The sequence below is a fragment of the Triturus cristatus genome, chromosome 8, assembly GCF_964204655.1.
Source record: "Triturus cristatus chromosome 8, aTriCri1.1, whole genome shotgun sequence".
Lineage (NCBI taxonomy): Eukaryota > Metazoa > Chordata > Amphibia > Caudata > Salamandridae > Triturus > Triturus cristatus.
Window position 1 is genome coordinate 43,439,334 of NC_140591.1, and position 19,079 is coordinate 43,458,412.

Here is a 19,079-nt window from a genome sequence, read left to right on the forward strand (position 1 = left end):
TAACACCATCAAATTATCTCCTGATTGTTTACTAGCAGTTGTGAACTATTATTATAATGCATTGACCAAGGAAATATGCCTAGTCCTTAGACAACTGGGCAAAGATCTTGAGTATATTCAGAGTGGTGCTGCCAAAGATTTGATCATTCTCTGTGGTGGGGATTTTAATACCAGTTTGTGTTGAAACCGTTCGGGGAAAAACATGTGGCCGAACATCTAGTGAAAAGACTGATTATACCCACTTCCCGCACACGCCTTATGGGGATAACCTAAATGAATGATTATTCAAGTATGATTTAGCATTTAGTAATGAGTTATGTACATCGCCAGTTCCTTTTGTTGTATTTTTTACGGGACAGTCGCAAATACTGTTATAGATTACGTGTTACTGTCTAATAGACACTTAGCCAGGGCTAAGTCTAACTCTTTAAGCAATCATTTCCCCCAGAGCCTGTATCTTACATTGTTTGACGATATAAAAAAAGCAGGGGATAATAACCCACATTTGGTTGATGGCATCATCCTTGATAGAAATAATGGCTACTCCCAGCGTTGGTCTAAAGTTGACCCTGATAAATTTACCAAACAAGTAGTGAATATATGCAATAAAGCCTTTATACATTGTTTGGATGATCCATTGGATCATGCAAAATTTCTAGCAACTTTCCAACCAATTACGACAGGGATTAAGGAGGGTTTATCCGTAACAAATAGAAATCCAAAATATCATAAGCAACGTTGGTTTGACACAAGATGTACTATGGCCCATAAGAAACTGAAAGATGCCATGCATAAATCACCGAAGTGTAGGTATGAAATAAAGATGGGTAAATGGAAGTATAAACGAGCCTTAAAAGAACAGAGAAAAGGGCAGAGAGGAATCCTTGGAGGCCTTGCATGAAGCTTGCAAGCATTGACAAAGATAACACTGCTTTTTTAGGTTGCGATAAATGCCTTTTTCCTGAGACCCTGATAAGATATTGCAGTTGGTGAAATTTAAAGGGTAACCCATTTTTCCAATACTTTAAAATGCCGAAAGAGAAGTGTCTTCGGCTTCTTATTGGCACCGTCTTCCACCCATGCCCCACCCAAGCTCCCATCAATCTGTCTTTTACATTGGAAGAGGTCACTCAAGCTTTAAAAGCGAGTAAAGAGGATAAGCAACTGAGCAGTCAACCTTTTTAAATCTAACCTGACATTGGTTTTGGAAGCATGGTGTAGTGTAGGTTTTTTCGAAAACTGGTTGAAATCACGTATCCTCACTCGTCCTCACTCTCCCCAACCACCCCCAGCATCCTCATAGCTGTGGTGACCACCATCGGTGCCTTAATGAAATGACTCAAATAGCCAACTATCCCTTGTATCAGGAGCACTAGTTTTGGACATGCATAATACATTTGTAGAATAGCCGCCTGCTCCGTACCACATCTTTTACATCTCTCATCACAGACACACACCCCTTCCTTTAAACATTTTTGTTTGAGTTTAATACAAATTAAAGACTGTCTTAAAATGTTGGGTTTTCATATTTGTCGTTAGGATAATCTTAGCCAAAGCCAAGGATTGTTGGAGGTATATACCCTCGGGCCCAATCTCTGATTCTATTTATCATTCTGTATCTCCAAGTCATTATTCTGAGTTTCAATCAGCAGTGCATATATGAGACCTAATATATACCCTTTTCTCATAGCCTCAATTAAAGGAATCTTGGTCATAAAGTTTAAATCTCTTATCTCTTTATATAGGAAATCTCTAGCTTGCAGATAATGATAAAAATCTGCCCTTTGTAGGGTAAACGACTCGTGTAGATCAATAAAAGAGTAAAGCTTGGCATTATCCTCATAAAAATCATTGTTGTGATCCCTTTCTGCCTCCAGTCGTCTTCCATTTCTGCTCCTTGAAAGATAGAGGGAAGAACAGTATAGGCAGACGTAGGTGTGTTAATATTGAGTTTACTAAGCCCAAGGCATCTCTTAACTTGAACCCACTCCTTTAATGCTGCCTTTAACACTTTGCTTTATGTTTTTTATGATCGCTTACTTCAATGTTCTTGATCGCATAGCTTCTTTTCATAGAAGCATTTCATACATTGTTGGAGTCTCGGCTACATCTATTTCTTGAGGCCCCCCAGTTATTAAAATTGCCATATTTTGTAAAGTACAGGCCCAGTATTACACGGTAAAATTAGGGACTGGTAACCCTCCCAAGGATCTTGGCAAAGTCATAAAGTTACCGGCCCTCCTTGTTTTTTTTTTTTTATAACCCCACAAATCTAAAACATGTTGATTCTAATTTCATTAGCCACTCTTTGCCAATCAACAATAGGATGGAGCAAAATAAATATAGCACTGTGAGTAGGACATTCATCTTCAATACGTTGCATCTCCATGTTAATGAAAGTTGTAAAGGATTGATTCTGTCTAATTCAGATCGGATCTCACCATCACTGGGCCCAAATTAATCCCAACCATGTGATCCAAAGCAGCCGTAATTTTTATCCTCAAGTAGTTTGCGTTTGTGACAGCCTGCTGATCTTAAATATGAGCTTGCTCTGTTCAGTCTATCTGTGTTTTGACACTATTTAACTTATAGCCTGACCATAGTCCAAACTGGTAAGCTAGCTTTTCTATTTCTGGCAAAGCAGCCTTTAAATCTCAAGTAGTCACTGCCACATCATCGGCATAAGCAAACACCTTGTATTCTATTGTATCTTGAACTACAGGTCTAATAATCCTACTCTTCTCCAGTTGAATAAAAAATGGATTGATATAAAGTGCAAATAATAATGGGGAAAACGGACAGCCTTGCCTTGTTTCCCTGGAGATAGGTATTGTCACTGATTCAAGACTATTTATCCGTATCCTGGCAATAGGAGTTTTATGTAGGCCTTTAATGGCTCGAATAAAACCACTCCCAAAGCTGATCCCTACTAAAACTGACCATAAATAATCCAACGCCACTCGGTCAAATGCTTTCTCGGCGGCTAATAAAAGAAGTCCGAGTGGCGTCTTTTGGGCTGCTGCCAAGTCACAGAGTGTGACCACCCTTGTACATGATCCACAGTTCCCCTTCCAGGGATAAATCTGTGTTGTCTACGTAAAACCAACAGAGTTATAACCCTACCTAGCCTATTCACTAGTACGTTTGCATAGACCATACCATCACAATTTAACAGAGTTATAGGCCTATATGAGCCAGGTAGCAGGGGAGACTTGTCTTTCGTCCCAAAAATTGCTATTCTTGCATCCTCCCATGAGGAAGGAATAGAGCCCTGTTGTGCATCCCTAAATGTCAACAACTTATCTTCCTTGAATTCAGAGAAGAACATTTTGAAAAAATTAAAAAGGGCGGGTGGCAGGCCCTGCAGCTTTTTTTGAGGCCATAGACCTTATGGCATCTGGGATTTCGTGCATAGAAATTGGGAGATCCAGTGCCATCGGATCCTCTTCACTCTATAACCCATGATGGGCGTTTTCATATACACTCAGTGAGGATTCAGCATCCTTTGCATAAAGTTTAGCATAAAAATCTTCAGACGCCTTAATTATTTCTTCCGGGATTCTTCAATTTTCCCTTCTGAATCCTTAATGGCTTTTATGTCTCCTCTTCCCCCGTTTGATCTTGTGTGCTTAGCCATTACCCTGCCAGTAGCCTCACCATTCTCATAGTGGTCTGATTTATAAGTGTGATATATCAATGCTACTTCTTTGCTAAAATATTGATTAATTTTGGCTTGCCTTTTAGCTATTTCCTGCTGTTTTTTGAGGATCCTGTCCATTTCTTATATTCCGCATCAGTTGCTGTTCAACTTGTGACAATCTTATATACAGATCTTGAATGTCTTCTTTTCTCACCTTTTAAAGTTTCTTCCCTAATCCCAGCCTTTAGGGGATCCCAAACTATCCTCGTAGGAGCCGTACCTCTATTTACCCCTAACAATTGTTGTAACCAGATCCTCACATGGTTTACATATGGTCGTTCTGCAAAATGTTTCCTATCAAAAGTATATGATCCCCTCTGTCTGTCAATACCCTCTACAGACTGTTCATTGTTTTTATGATGTTTATCAATGCACAACTGTCTATAATGAAAGGTAATGTGCAACCATTTACTTGTATTGTAATTTTAGGACAATGTTTGAATGACTTTGGTGCGTTTACGTGTCAACTTTTCTTTGACACAGTAATCCTCTTCACTTTCACTTGATATTGATACTTAAGAACCTTTTGACGAAGAGTTAGATGATGCTGGACTTTGGTGTTGATTTACCTCAGCTGATGTTGCCACTTGGCCTTGTGGACGTGCGTAGAACATCGTTGGCATATCTGTCCAATGGCAGGACATTTACCTTCATGTGGAAACGAAAATCCACATCTGAAGCACAACTTATTTTTCCATGGATACATCACTTTGTGCCCTTCAACCTTGTGCTTTTGCTTACTTTACAAATGGGAGGCTGGTTCTCTAATGTATAATACCATGTTGTCTGCATATAATGAAATACTTAAGGGTCGCAGGTGGAATCGGAGCGCAGCTGCGGCATATTTCTGTTTAATGATGCAAGCAAGCGGCTCCATGGTAAGTACAAATAACAGTGACGACAAGGGGCAGCCCCGTCGCGTCCCTCTGCATATTTAAAAGGTATCTGATGTGTGGCCATTAACACGTACCCATGCTGTTGAGCATTCATATAAGAGTTTAAGCCATCTCAAGAACTAGTCGGGCATCCCCATGTTGCCAGTACTGCGAACATGGAGGTCCATGTTATAGAGTCGAAGGCTTTAGCTGCATCTAACAGTACCGCTGCCGCCTGCAATGTGGGTTCTCTTTGGTGTGAAAGCGCAAAAATGCTGCGTAGGTTATGCGTAGTTAAACGAGCAGTTATAAAGCCAGCCTGATCTGGTAGCACCAAGTGGGGTATCCGATGTTGTAAACGTATTGCAATCACCTTGGCTAGAATTTTTGCATCCATGTTTGAGAGATAGCGGCCTATACGATTCACACCTTTCTGGAGCCTAATCAGGTTTCAGCAATTGTGGGGCCAATAACTCAGCATGCTCTTTGTAAAATCTCTTGGTGAACCCATCTATGCCAGGGGCTTTGCCATTCGGCAGAGTTAGAATAGCCTCTTTTAAGTCTTCAACTCTCACTAGTTGCGTTAGATATTCTCTCTGCCCTGGCGAGAGCCATGCCAGTCACATCTCCGAAGTATTGACTCAGTTTGGTGAATGGTGCTGTGTTCTGTGGCCCATAGTCTTGCGTAATATTTCCTGAAGGTCTCGAGTATATCTGAGTTTGAATATATTGCCTTACCGTCCTCGTCTCCTAAGTGTACCCCTTTTTTCAGCGATTTCAGTTTCTGTTCAAGGCAGTGCCCAGGTCTCCCACCCTCCCCCTGTGCTCCAGCTACGTGACTCTTGAACATGGCCTGTGATTTTTGTTCTGCAAGGGTCTCGAATTCTGTCATGTGTTCTCTAATTTCTGCCAAAATAGCCTCAAGTTGGTCAACATTCATACTGTCTTTCTAATTAACTTAGCTTTTCTTTGCTATTGTTTAACTGTGTCAGAATAGTTTTCAGTACACCCGCCTGAGTGCCTATGCATGTCCCGCATATCGCGTCTTTAAAGGCTTTCCACAGAGCTCTGACTAGCTACAGATCCTGTGTATAATGCAAAAAATTTGACAATCGCCCTCTGACCCTCCTCTTTATAGGCCGCATCAAGGAGCTCTGTCGGATGAAAGCGGCGGGTAAATTGTGGAATGGTTGTATTCGGTATTTGTAAACGCATCCGGACTGGTGCATGATCAGACGGTGTCCTAGGGAGATGCCGAACCTCCTGTATCCACTGGCACACCTCAGTGGAGATGAGCCAGTAATCTAATCGGGACCATGGACTGAGGATATAAATGTGCCCTCCTTCTGTGTGGGATGTCTCAATGTCCAGGTATCCACCAGGCCAGACTCCTCTGTCTCACGCCGTAGTACCTTGGCTGCTTGTTTCCCAAGCCACACCATGTCTGCAGAGCGATCCTCCATCCGATTTTGATATGTATTTAGATCCCCTCCCCAAATGACATCTGTGGGTGTTGCGAAATGTAGTTGTCTCCATGTGGACATGAACTCCGGTTCGTCTATGTTTGGTGCAAAAGTATTGACAAATGTAAACCCTAGTGCCCGCCAACTTCCTCCGCGCTATGAGGAGCCTACCCTGATCATCTGCATAGTGTGCTGCAAGCGTGAAGGGGACCCCATGTGTAATCAATAATACAACCCCCGTGAATATGTGGAGTAAGAGGAGGCTAACCAACACGCCGCCCAACGAGTGCCCACAGTGCAGTCCGAAGCGCCCAACAAGGTGCGTTTCCTGTAGTAGAGCGACGGGTATATTGTGTATCTAGGAACCGAAGCACCAATCTGACCTCAGGGGGAATCGTTGAGGCCACCGACATTCCATGTAATAAAAGTAATACTATCACTTGTTCTGGTCATTTTGTCTTCTCACGCCATAATGATGTTCTATTCGTTTTATGTTGCACTAACAGTGGGAGCCATATATGTCATGCATGTGTATATAGCATCACAAAAGCCCAACATCCACCCCCTCACACTTAAGCAGCCCCAACTAGCCAATGACATCCCCAATAAACAAAGAACATGCATACTTACAACGGTGACATAACTTTCAAGGGCCCAGCATGCAGGAAGTATGCAGCATCGCATTATTTGCAATGATCAGGCACAGTCTCTTACCAGCCCTCCGGCGGATTGTTTCCAGCACAAGGTCTATGTGCCCTCACTTCAGGGCGCGAAGGGCCTCGCAGCCTTGCCAATAATCGATTACAGGCAGGTGGACACAACTAGAACTCTGGCGGTGTCAATCTCGTCGCTCACGAGCCATCGGCGCACGCTCCACTCATCCTGGGCCCTTCACCTCTCGCACAGCAGTTCGGAGCAGGCCCTTCCCACCGAGCCGCCACTCTTCTTCCAGCGCGGTCCGGCTCCGCCCACATCGTGGTCTGGCTCCGCCCACTTTGATGTGTGCCTCTGTCGGCCTATGCAGTGTCCTGGATTAGTCCACACATCCTGCAAGGGTGTCGCCGTCTGCCGCTATGTTGCTGGTGGGATGCCGTGATGACCTGCTCACACGTACGTCCGCTCCGCGATCCCGGCTATTGGCCACACCCTGTGCAACACTCTTAGGCTGCGCTCAGTTTTTTGGTTGTGTCTCGGCTCCGCAGACCGAGTGACTACGTGGCCCAGGGACCCGACCTTAGCTCCCAGCCAGCCGCTTCATACCCTTCCTCCTCCTCTCAGTGGCGTTCCACTCTGCCCAGCGGGTTTATCTGTCGCCGGGCACACCAGTCCGCTTAGGCCATCATAGAGATTAGGTTTTACCACAGATGGTGGAGGAAGGCCTGATCATAAACGGATATTTAGAACCCAGCTGGCAAAGCAACACTAATGTGCCGCCATGTTGTCGTGGGCTCTCTGGCTCCCCCCTTCTGAGATAGAGGAATTGGAGAAAAGTGAGTCATTACTGGTTCCAACATGAGTAGCGTGTCATTTTAGAGTGTAGTGTGACACCTTAAAAAATGCTCAGCATATTTAATCAAACTATGCAATTATGAAACCCACAAAGGGTTGCAGTATATGATAAAAGCTTCTGTAGAGGCAACTAATTTATTTGTACGTTATTACTGAATTTGTTAGGCTTGAATTTATGCTAATTTGTTTATGGCTTGCATGTTATAGCATTCATATAACCATGAATAAATCTAATTAGAATTCAGTTTCTGTGCCACTAAGTGATGAAATTCTCAGTTTGAGTAATTGCCATTAACACAATGTTTGCATTACAGATATATTTGTTTCTATATAGTTCAGTTCTGTGCGCATTTGATCACGGAAAACTTATGTAGGCCTGGGCGGAGTTCATGGAATTTTACTTCACAGAACTTTGCCAAGTGCTGGAAAAACTCTCCCTCGGTCTGCGGTGGTCCGCCAGTGGCCGAGTCTGTTAAGTTGCGCTGCTCGGAGTTGTCCCACGCTGTAAAATCATCTCAAACAGCACTACACGTTGCACCAGAGGGTGCTGCTGCTCGATTAGACATTGTACTCGGGCGACAGCTTCCTTAACGCGAGCAGCAGATTTCTGCCACAATCGCCAATGTTGAGAAATCTCATCGGGAGGAGGTTCAGGGTGCAATTTTTTCTCATGACCACTCCCCAACTTTTTTTTTTTTTTTAACAATTTTTTATTGAGCAGCTGACATGGGCATAAAAGACATTATACAATAATCAATGATCAGTTATAGTAAAACTTATGAAAACATCAAATAAGATCTTATAAAATCCTTAATTAATTAATGACATTTAGCAATTATAGTTGATACAGAGCAGGAAACCGATACAAAAAGTGCAACATGCAATCATTTCTAAAATCACCGTTCCAGAAGGATACAGATGGTGCAAAATACTTAAACAAGGGATATATATTATAATTCTTATCGTTACCCTTTACCAACCCAAACAAGAAGTGCATATTTATTAATCCTGGACTTCTTACATAAATAAAGTGTCATGTGCCAAGGTACTAGATGCCGGTCGTTGATTAATCACTATTAAAAAATTTCCAGTTTCTAGTAAACTTGTTCATTGCCCCAACTCTTTTGGCGTAGGCCTCTTCAAACTTTTTTGTCCTTTTCATTTTATTCACCCATTTTAGATAAGAAGGAATCTCCTCTGATCTCCAATTTTTAAGGATTAAGGAGCGGGCTACTAAAGAACAAATCGCCGTATAAAACTCTTCGGCTTTGGACAAATCAGATCTTTTTGTTGAGATACCAAATAAACCAACCTCAGCTTCAGGATCAAGCGTTTTGTCAATGGCCTGACTTATTGATAGAAAATTTTTACGCCAAAACATTTCGAGTTTCGGGCAAGTAAAAAAAATGTGAAGCCAGTCGCCCCCCCTCTCGAAGCTGGCATCGGAAGCATTTATTTTCGACTCCCGGAAAGTGTTTATTTAAAGCTTTTGGAGTAAAATAAGCCAGCCAACGGGGATAAAAACGACATCCTTTTGAAATTAGCAGCTCTAAGAGCTTTGCCTCCTAACTGGGCGATCTGCTCCCATTTCTGCCTCGAGAAGGAGCAGTTAGTTTCATAAGTTATTTTGGCCAAGATACCTTCAACCAAAGACGACTCTTCGCCCTTACTCAGTAAGGTATACCAGTTCCCCACTCCTTTTAATTTCGCTTTATAAAGGGCATTAGCCAGAGATGATGGTGACCCGCATTCTAAAAGACTGTATTTATTTATTAAATTTACAATCTGCAAGTATTCCAAAAACCCCGTCTTTAATTGATGACTAGACCTGACCTGGACCTCTTGCCAGGTAATAAGTTTCTGGTTTAGAAAAAAACGAGCCCAAATCACCCAATCCAGAATCTCTCCATTTTTTGAGCTTACTAGAATGAATTTGCAACCCAAAGATCTTACACTCGTCCAATTTTAAATAATAAAAACCACCGGACCCTACCAGTTTACAACAGGACTGTAATCTATCGGAGAATTCCCGGATGGTCTTATACCTAGTCTTTTTGGGTAGTTTGACTGTTTTTAAAAAAATCGGAACTTGCAAACCTGCTTCTTGTATCATTCTATGATAAAAAAACATATCAAGCAGCCCATTAGGATCTAATAAACGTGCTGCGAGATCCATAATCGCTGCCATATAATAACAAGCATTTACAATGCAATGGTCTCGGCATTGGTAAAGTTAGAGCTATTGGCTTTGCTCATGACATTATTTTTGTTTATGTTTTTGTTATTAAAACATTTAAAGAAACGGCATTGTTATTTACAATGTCAATAGCTTAATCACTCTCAAATGCGAGACCTATTGCATTTGCACCCACACACAGAGCCACCTACACACACATTGATTAAGCTATTGACATTGTAAATAACAATGCCGTTTCTTTACATGTTTTAAAAAAACATAAACAAAAAAAATGTCATGAGCAATGCCAATAGCTCTAACTTTAACAATGTCGAGACCGTTGCATTGTAAATGCTTGTTTGCTTTAAGTTTGCATGATCGATAAGTGAATGGTCATTGACAGACAATGAGACCTACATTTGAGAAGCAAGATGGCGGTCATGTAGCGGCCGTTAGCAGTAGCAGCATACTGACCGTTGGGTTGTGATTATGAAGTGAGCAAAAATAAGTAAAACTGATTAAAACAGACCTCTCGGATGCAGGTGGATGGTGGAACGAGGGAACCGGGACTTGCCCACGAAGGGAACCTTAAAACTGACTGTACGACTGGCAGTTTTCACTTAAAACAACAATGCACTCACTTATGTAGTCACAGTTCACCTTGATTGAAGGTAAACTGAAGATCGTTTAACTCTGTATATACCTGTCTTCTTTTGGATAGCCCGGGATAGGCTCTGGCTCCAAGAATTTGCTAAATATATATTGAACTCTCTAATGTGAATGAGGAGTGTGTAAATTTAACTGGCGGCCATGATCGAAACCCAATTACGATGACATAATCCCATACATAAATTATGAACGTTTGACGTAATCTTCATGTTGGTAGCTGGTTTTGAATTTAGAAACAGTAACTGTATGCAATGCAACCCCAGATTATATTTATAGCATCCAACAAGCTCACACACCAATTCGTTGTCAATAAGAGAGACTGGCAGGTTAATGTTAGTTCTCCACTAATGTGGACGCGTACTTAGGTTCATGCACCTGCTGCACAAACGTTTATTTGCGCGAAACGTCACGGTTACTTATACTATAGGTTTGTTTCTTTGACAGTGTGAATTGTAAACCACTTAAACACCTCGAAGTTGAGGTGCTGTACAATGAATAGCAAACTAAATGAATTACTCACGCCTTAAAGTCAGGTTATTTTGGGAACTTGGCTTCAAACTTCGAAGGTTGGTATGTGTGGGGGGGAAGGGGGTTGGGGAGTACGTCTGTGTGCCGAGTGTTGAGTTGAGTATTGCTGATGCAAGCTAAACCCGTTGCGGAGTTCAGAGGGCCAGCTCCTTAACCAGCGTTTATAATATGATGTGCACATTTGATAAAAATACCGATTTAAACACGCCTGGTCGCCTGCTTCCACCTCATACCCCTATTAACTATCTATGCCTTCATTTGTATGGAGTACCCTTCTCCCAATGTGGAGCACAGAAGCGCACATTGGGTGCAAGTTTTATTGGAGCGCAGTTTCACTCAAACCACGGTCATCATTTTATGAAAGCCTGACACTTTGCAAGCACTGCCAAACACAGACATTCGGGAAACTTAGAATAAGCTTCATGTGTCTTATTTTAGGACACCTAGTTTCATAAGAAAATTGTGAAATAAATAAACAACGAGGAAAATGTTGTCAATATTAGGAAATACAAGGGGGGTCTTGCGTAGCTGTCAAATAGAGTGGAAATTATAAAGAGAATCAGGGGCGCGAATGAAAAGAAGACCCTTTCGACCACAATTGGAATATCGATAACGACGGCCTCATCTATTCTTCAAACAAGCTCGATCGAAATAATTTACATAGATTCCCCGCTGACATGTTTAAGCAGTCTGTCTCAATTCCACACAACGTAGATCTTACTACTCTACTTAGCACGTAGTCTCAATCTGAGGTCTCACCTACGGATGTAGACCTGCTGTCAAACCCACCAGGTCGCATTGCTAGGGTGAGAGCCTCAACCCTTTGAGCACAGTCACGATCTCAAGTACTTTAAGTCCGGCTCAGAGTCTGCGTGTCTAATATTTTAAAGCACAGTTTCAGTCTTAGCACATATTAGATCTGAATCGTTGATCTCCAATATATCAAATAAACTAAAAACAATCTGAAATGCCAGTTTATACACAGGTCTACACCGCCAGTGTTACGTGAGTGCATTTCCAAACAGTGAAAGGGATGTAGTTGGACATCTGTTCCTACGGTCTCATGGAAATTCCGCATCCTCCGAAAGGGAGAGATGGTCCAGTTGTTGGAAGGCAAAACAACACTGAAACTGAAATATAGAACTCCACTGTCGGAAAATAAAGTCTTAAAGAGAAAAAACTGGAGGTCAAATTAAACGGGCGCTATTATCTCTCACTTCAAAACAACAATTTACTGAACATGTCCGCGTTCAAGGTGGCTTGGTGGTGGTACTAGGTTACTGCTGACCGCCACACAAATAACACCTTTCGATATCATTGACAAAAAGTGCTCAAAAACCGAATATCCAAATAGTTTGATAACATTTTCCAGACTAGAATTTAAGAGACCCGATAAACAAACAGGTGAATAAATGCACGGCATTTTCAGATATTGTGTTCTAATAATATCGTTGTTTATAACACCACCTGAGCCAATTTATATATCTACCTATCTGCCATTACTAGTTTAAAACATCCTGCGCTTCGGACGGGTACCATGCTGCATTGGTTACGGCATATTGATCAACAAAACGCCAACGACAGTCTAGAAGAAACGGCTGCTTCGCCTGTAATATTTCTAGCTTCTTCTGTAAAGGTTATGGATTTTGGTCCTTCTTCCGTTTCTCTCCCCCCTCACGCATGCGCTCTTGTTGTTCAAGGGGGTGTGCGGGGGGGGCATCGAGGGTTTCGCTCGGTGGTCTCCATTTCAGGGCAGCAGACATAAAAGAAAGCCAGTATGTTTGCTTTTCCAACGGCTTTTGTGTGATCCGCGCAGGTGACACAGTATCCGAAACGCAAGAGCCGTCGAACATTAAGAACTAAGCAGCAGTTTTAACGTATACAGAGAGCACTTGCAGTGTTAACCAACAAACAGTACGGTGTATCTTATATTATGAAAGGATTATGGTATTTATTTATACGAAACCCCCTGGGCCAACTACATTTTGCAGTGCTTGAAAACTTCTTAGCCTTATAATAAAAATTGTATTTCATGAGTATAACGAAGGTTGCAAGCTCTCTGTGACTCCGCTCGTGCGAAGGGTTCACCAGTAGTCTATTTCCCAACATGGCGCCTGAGCTCTAGCGCTAGAGCCCGCCTCTTTCCATTCCCACTAACTCCCCTTGCTCAGGCTCCGGTTTCCGACCGCGCTCTACTGCTTCCTTAAAGTGACTTTGAGGGCAGCTGCAGCGGACTCTGATCGGGCGGTGCAGGAAGAGAACAATACTGTAAGTGCAGGCGTGTGCCGGGGTGCACGTACGCAGGGCCCAGGGGAGAGGCCCGGGGAGCGGTGCGCGTGACTAGGGGGAGGCGCTGCGGCGGGTGGATGTGAGGCTGCCAAATGAAATTAGTGACTGCTTCTTTTCAGTGTCTCCTGCAGCCGAGTGGTGGAGGGTGGAAAGAATAGTATTGCGACCGCACGCAAGACGGCTAACAAGCACACCACCGCCTTTCTCCGAGGCGAAGCAGAAATGCCTCGGAGAAAGGCAGCGGCGTTTCCGGATTCGGGGGTGTGTTTTTCTTTTCTCTCCTCTTGCCATTGGCTGGAGGAGATAATTAGAAAAGTTGCAAAAAACACGCCCCCGGATCCGAAAAGGACGGGGCCTGTTCGAGGAGACAAACCTCTTCTCCAATGGCTGGCCAGCATTTAAGAGGCCAGCCAATGGAGAACAGGGGAGAAGAGGGGCGGGTTCAAGCCCCTCTACTCCAAGTCATTATCTCTCGCAAGCGAGACTGCGCAAGCGCAGCCTTCGCTAGCCGAGACCTAAAAACGAATATTTGGCAATGCTAAACCCCCTTGAGCGGTTCCCAACTGCAATACTGACAACTTAACCCTGGATGCTTTCTTATTCCAAACAAAATCCCTGATCAATGACTTGATTTCTCGAAAGAAATTGTAGTTGATCTTTAATGGAACATTTATAAAAAGAAAAATTAATAAGGGGAGTATTGACATTTTAATTAATGCTACACGGCCAATTAAGGTTAAAGGATGAAGAGTCCATCTATCAAGCAGAATTTTTATTTTATTGCGCATGAATAAATAGTTCAAGCTAAATAATTGATCAAACTGATTAGAAACATAGATACCCAAGTATCTAATCGGTTCTGTTTTTAGTGCTTGAGATCTGAGATTTAAAGGCAAAAAATTACAATCAGCGTTCAATACTAGAATCTCCGTTTTGTTTTGATTAATTGTATATCCACCGATCTGTTCAAATTGGCCAAATTCAAATAAAACTTGATCAAAATTAGATTTAGCAGGACGTAGATATAAAATTATATCATCGGCGAATAATTTTAATTTCGCCATTCCTTCTATTGGTGCTTTGATTTCAGGATTTTCGCGAATTCTTATTGCTAGGGGCTCAATAAAAAAAGTAAACAAAATGGGGGACATCGGACACCCTTGTCTGGTTCCTCGATTAATATTAATTGTCCCTATCGCATTAGCGTTAACTAGCACCCTGGCTTGGGCACCTTGATAAATATTTTTCAACATAGTAGTCATCTGGACCGGGAAACCAAATTTTTGCATACCGAGGAATAAAGCATCCCAGTTTACCAGGTCGAATGCATTTTCGGCATCGACCATTGAAACCAAAATTGGAATTTTGTTGGTAGAAACATAATCAAGGGCCTGGATTAAAAACCAGATATTTGACGACATCGACCTCCCAGATACAAAGCCAGACTGGTCAGGGTGGGTTAAAGTCTGGGCAATCGGGGTAAAACGTTGGGCCTATATTTTCATCAAAATCTTGAAATCCACATTAAGAAGGCTGATTGGCCTGTACGAGTTTACATCTTTATGATCTTTCCCTTTTTTAACAAAACTGACGCTGATAGACTCCTTAAACCTCGGGGGGACAATGCCTCCCGATTTAACAACATTAAATAATTTGACCAGAAAAGGAGTCAGTTCTTTAGAAAAGATTTTGTAAAATTCAATTGGGAGCCCGTCTGCTCCACAGGCTTTCGCCCCACCTATAGATTTAACTGTGTCTAAAATTTCTGTATCCTGAATATCACTCTCAAGTTGATCAACTAACGAGGGAGGTAAAACAGGAAGATTAACTTCATCAAGATATTTATGAATAAGATCAACCCCTACCTCATATTTAGTGGAGTAAAGCTGAGAGTAGTGATCCATGAATACTTGAGCTATACCTTCTTGATCTTTAATAATATTTTGAGTCTTGGGGTCAACGATCTCTGTTATTAAAGCTTTTTCCTGTTTAGTTTTTGTTTGACCCGCTAACATTTTGCCCACCATTTGACTCTCCTCGTATACTTTTTGTTGGAAAGTTTTAGAACTGTTGATTTCCTCAATTAAAAAAACCTCTTTTAAGGCTACCTTCGCCCTTTCTAACTGTAAAACAGCATCTCCCCTCCCCACCGATAATGTATCTCTCAGATTAGTAGCATGATCTACAGCCTGTCGGAGTTGTTTGATCTTTTCCCTTCTTTCTCTTGACTTAGCATCTGAACGTGCAATCATCTGTCCTCTAATGGCTGCCTTAAACCCGCTCCAGACTGAAAACATTTCTGCTGAGCCTTCATTTAAATAAAAAAACTCTAGTATCCACTCTTTGGTTTGAACTATCCAGTTGGGATCTTGGAGGAGTAGACGATCCATCTGCCACCTGGATTGAGTCTTAGCTCCCCCTTCGATCTCAAACTCTAGAGAAATTAGAGAATGATCTGAAAATGGGTTAGCACCTATATTGGTATCTAAGACCTTAAGAGATCATGATATAAGAAAAAAATCAATCTGAGAAGCCGTATGAAATTGTTTAGTATAACAGGTAAATTTTGCAATAGTCGGATTATGTTGACGCGATTGATCCACAAGTAGATGTTCCTGTTTTAGGGCTTCCAAGACTTTCTTTGTTCGGGGTTTAAGTTCTTTTTTTATTTTTATTTGAGGTGTCTTTTTTCAGCTCTTGAATAAAATTGAAATCCCCGCCCAGAGACCACTCCCCAACTTACCGTTGATGACCCGCTCAAGAGAAAAAACTCTGCTCTGCGTCACTTCGCGTAGTATTTCAGAACTCCACTTGGAGTGGGAAAAACTCCACAAACTCCGCCGGCAGAGCATAATTCTTCGCCCACCCCTAATCTTATGTCTTAATTTACAGTTTGGTGGAGGGAGGGTATTAAATCACAAAAGTGACGGTGAGCGCGCTTTCCTCCAAACCAATGGCCCCCCCGCCCCCATTTAGTCAGAAGAATTGACAACTTTCTGTGAACAAATCCCCCATTGGTTCTGTTGACGTAAAGCACCCTCAGGCGGCACAACTGAGTAAGGGACATCTGACCAAGGGCATAGCACCGTCCACCTTAAAAAAAACACAGACATCAATACCGACAGAAAAAAATACCTGAGTGTGGCAGTAAATTGTTTTTTGTTTTCAATTACAAGCTCCCACTTGTTGAAAATCAAAAACTGTAGTAAATTTTGGTAAATGACTGTCAAAATCAACAGCGGCTGTCCACCAAACTTTTAGTACCTTGACGGTAACTGCTGGGCCAGCAGTGATCTATAAATTTAGCGGATGATAGTCTGTCTGCCAAACTATATCAGATCATTAGTTTCTGTGTTAAAGTTTTGATCAAGGGAGTATAAGGCATCTTTGTTTTTGGCATATCCATGCCTTGCTAATTGGATTACAGGTATCATTGTTTGAGTTTGAAACTGTGCCTTTGAGAGCTCTGATCTGTCACACAAATATACATGGAAACATTAATCAAGTAGTTGTTGTGTTCGTACTCTCTAACCTGAACTCTTCGTTCCTCTTCAGCCTTCCCATTGCAAATCACAGAAAAGTGTGTGTGCCTTCCAATCACTGTTCCCAAACTGTGGAATTCTCTTCCTTTATATCTCGGATCAATGCCTGAAAACCTTGTATGTATAAAGCTTCTAAAAACTTGGCTATTTGTTCAATAAAACCTTAACCTCTGGCTGCAGCTTCCTCTACTTTAGCACCTGAAGACTGCAGTTGGTATTGCTGTGCTCCTCGAATAATTGAAATAAATAAATGTCTTTAAAGCTTTCTTATTTATCCCAATACATGCTGTGGACATCACCATTTAATGATAATGTCTTTATGTCAATTCATGTTGTTCATTGGATTTCACATCCATGTTTTTGTTTTAATCCATGGTGTCAGCAGAGTCATGTTTACCAATTTTACCTGCTTCTTGCTGTGTGTCTGGTCATTGGATTCCAGATACCTGTGTCCATTATAATTTGCGTTGTGAATATTGTTAGTGGAAGACTAACAATGTACTCTGGAGCTCGTTACAAGTTTACAAATGTTTTGGTTCATGTGAATAAAATACTGTGGTCACTAGATTATGTTTATACTATTTCTATACTAATGCGCTGTGTCTATCACTTACAATTGTGCTCCTGGCTTTTGTTACTTCATTTCCATATAAGGAAACAAATGGATTTTTTTTAAATGCTGATATTGTTATTTTGGCTCATAAAATGCTAACGCTTATGTATTTTTTCGTCCCTTAAGTGAAAGAAATCCAGAATAACAGCAATGGTCCGATGAATATTGTGAACACCAGGAATTGCAATTCAACCTTTGAGACTCTAATCCCCTGAAAAGTACGAAACAGTTTTTGGAGACTTTATTCAACTAAAGAAGATCTACAGTTGTTACCGATGTGCGCTCCTTATGCAAACAGTGCAGAATTGGTAGCAGACACCAATGGAATGATGAGTGTTTGATGAATGTGACATAGTACCTCAAAACAAAGGAGTATCTCCTGAGTGTGTCTACATATTAACATAACAAGGAACTCAAGTGACCTACAAAGGAGAAAGACCACACAAATGTATAGAATGTAATAAATGTTTCCAGGCTAAAGTAACGAGGATAACAATAGAAAATGTATACACGGTATACTATCCATGGGCAAATCAACTCCTTGCTGTCTTCTACGTAAAAGGCGACTCTAAAAACACATCAAAATATCCCCTCTTGAGAGTCTAGCACAGAGCTTTGCCATGTAAATAAACACTGAATATGAGAAGAGTGCATAATATGAAAAACGGCTATCTTCTAACAAATCACATGTGCCATACAGGGAAAAGATCATATTTGTGCACTAGATGTGCTTTAAAATGGCACCTAATGCTGTAATATTGACTTCATACCGACGAGAAAGGAAATAGGAGAGCCAATGGGGAAATTATGCCACCACGCTGTTAACTTAGCCGAACACCTGTACACAGTGGGACTATCCATATAAATTATTTACGTGGTTTATCAGTGCAAAGGCACTTCATTTAGGTGAACAACTTTGCAGTTGTAACGCTACTGGTAAGAATTTAGAGTGTAGAGAGGTTATTTTAGAGTGTAGAGAGGTTATTTTTCATCTATATGTGTAAGTAAAATGTAGCTAACTTGAAAGTACTAACTTGGACAGACACAGGAGAAGATACATGCATTTGCCCAGTTTCTCTAGGATTTGATTTCAAGGAATAATTATTTAAACATAATGTGTGCATTATGGAGGAGGCGTACAAATGCTCTAAATGTGACAGAGATTTTTATATAAATACCCATCTGGAAAAACATCAAGGAGATCTCAGTATATTAAGATCAAATACATTTGCAGTGTTTACCAAGACTTTTATTAGAAAAAGCTATTTGATAGCAGGCAAACAAAACTATACTGAAAAAAAAAAACATTTCAATGTCCCAAAGTAAAGGCTTTATCACAGATGGCTCTCTCATTGGACAAAAGTCTGTCTACACTGAACTAAGGCCGTATAAATGCACTGACTGTGACCAGACATTCATTACAAAGGCACAGAAGATGACAGATTAACAAACTCATACAGGTGAAGGTTCTGAGCGCCACACGGCTTTCAATCAAAAGGGTGAACTAATACTACATCACAGAAATCACACTACGGAGAAACCATATAAATGTTCTCAATGTTCGACCGAACTTTCAAGAAAATGAATAATTTATCATCACAGGAGAGAATTCACACTGGTAAAAAACCATATCGATGCTATGAATGTAATAAGGCTTTCACGCAAAAGAGTGAATTACCATCACATAAGAGAATTCGCACTGGTGATAAACCATA

General features: G+C 41.4%; 1 protein-coding gene across 1 annotated transcript in view; it reads left to right on the forward strand.

The window, feature by feature from the left end:
* LOC146799967 (uncharacterized) overlaps positions 1-19,079 on the forward strand; it is a 347,905-nt gene that overhangs the window by 319,744 nt on the left and 9,082 nt on the right. The window lies entirely within an intron of this gene.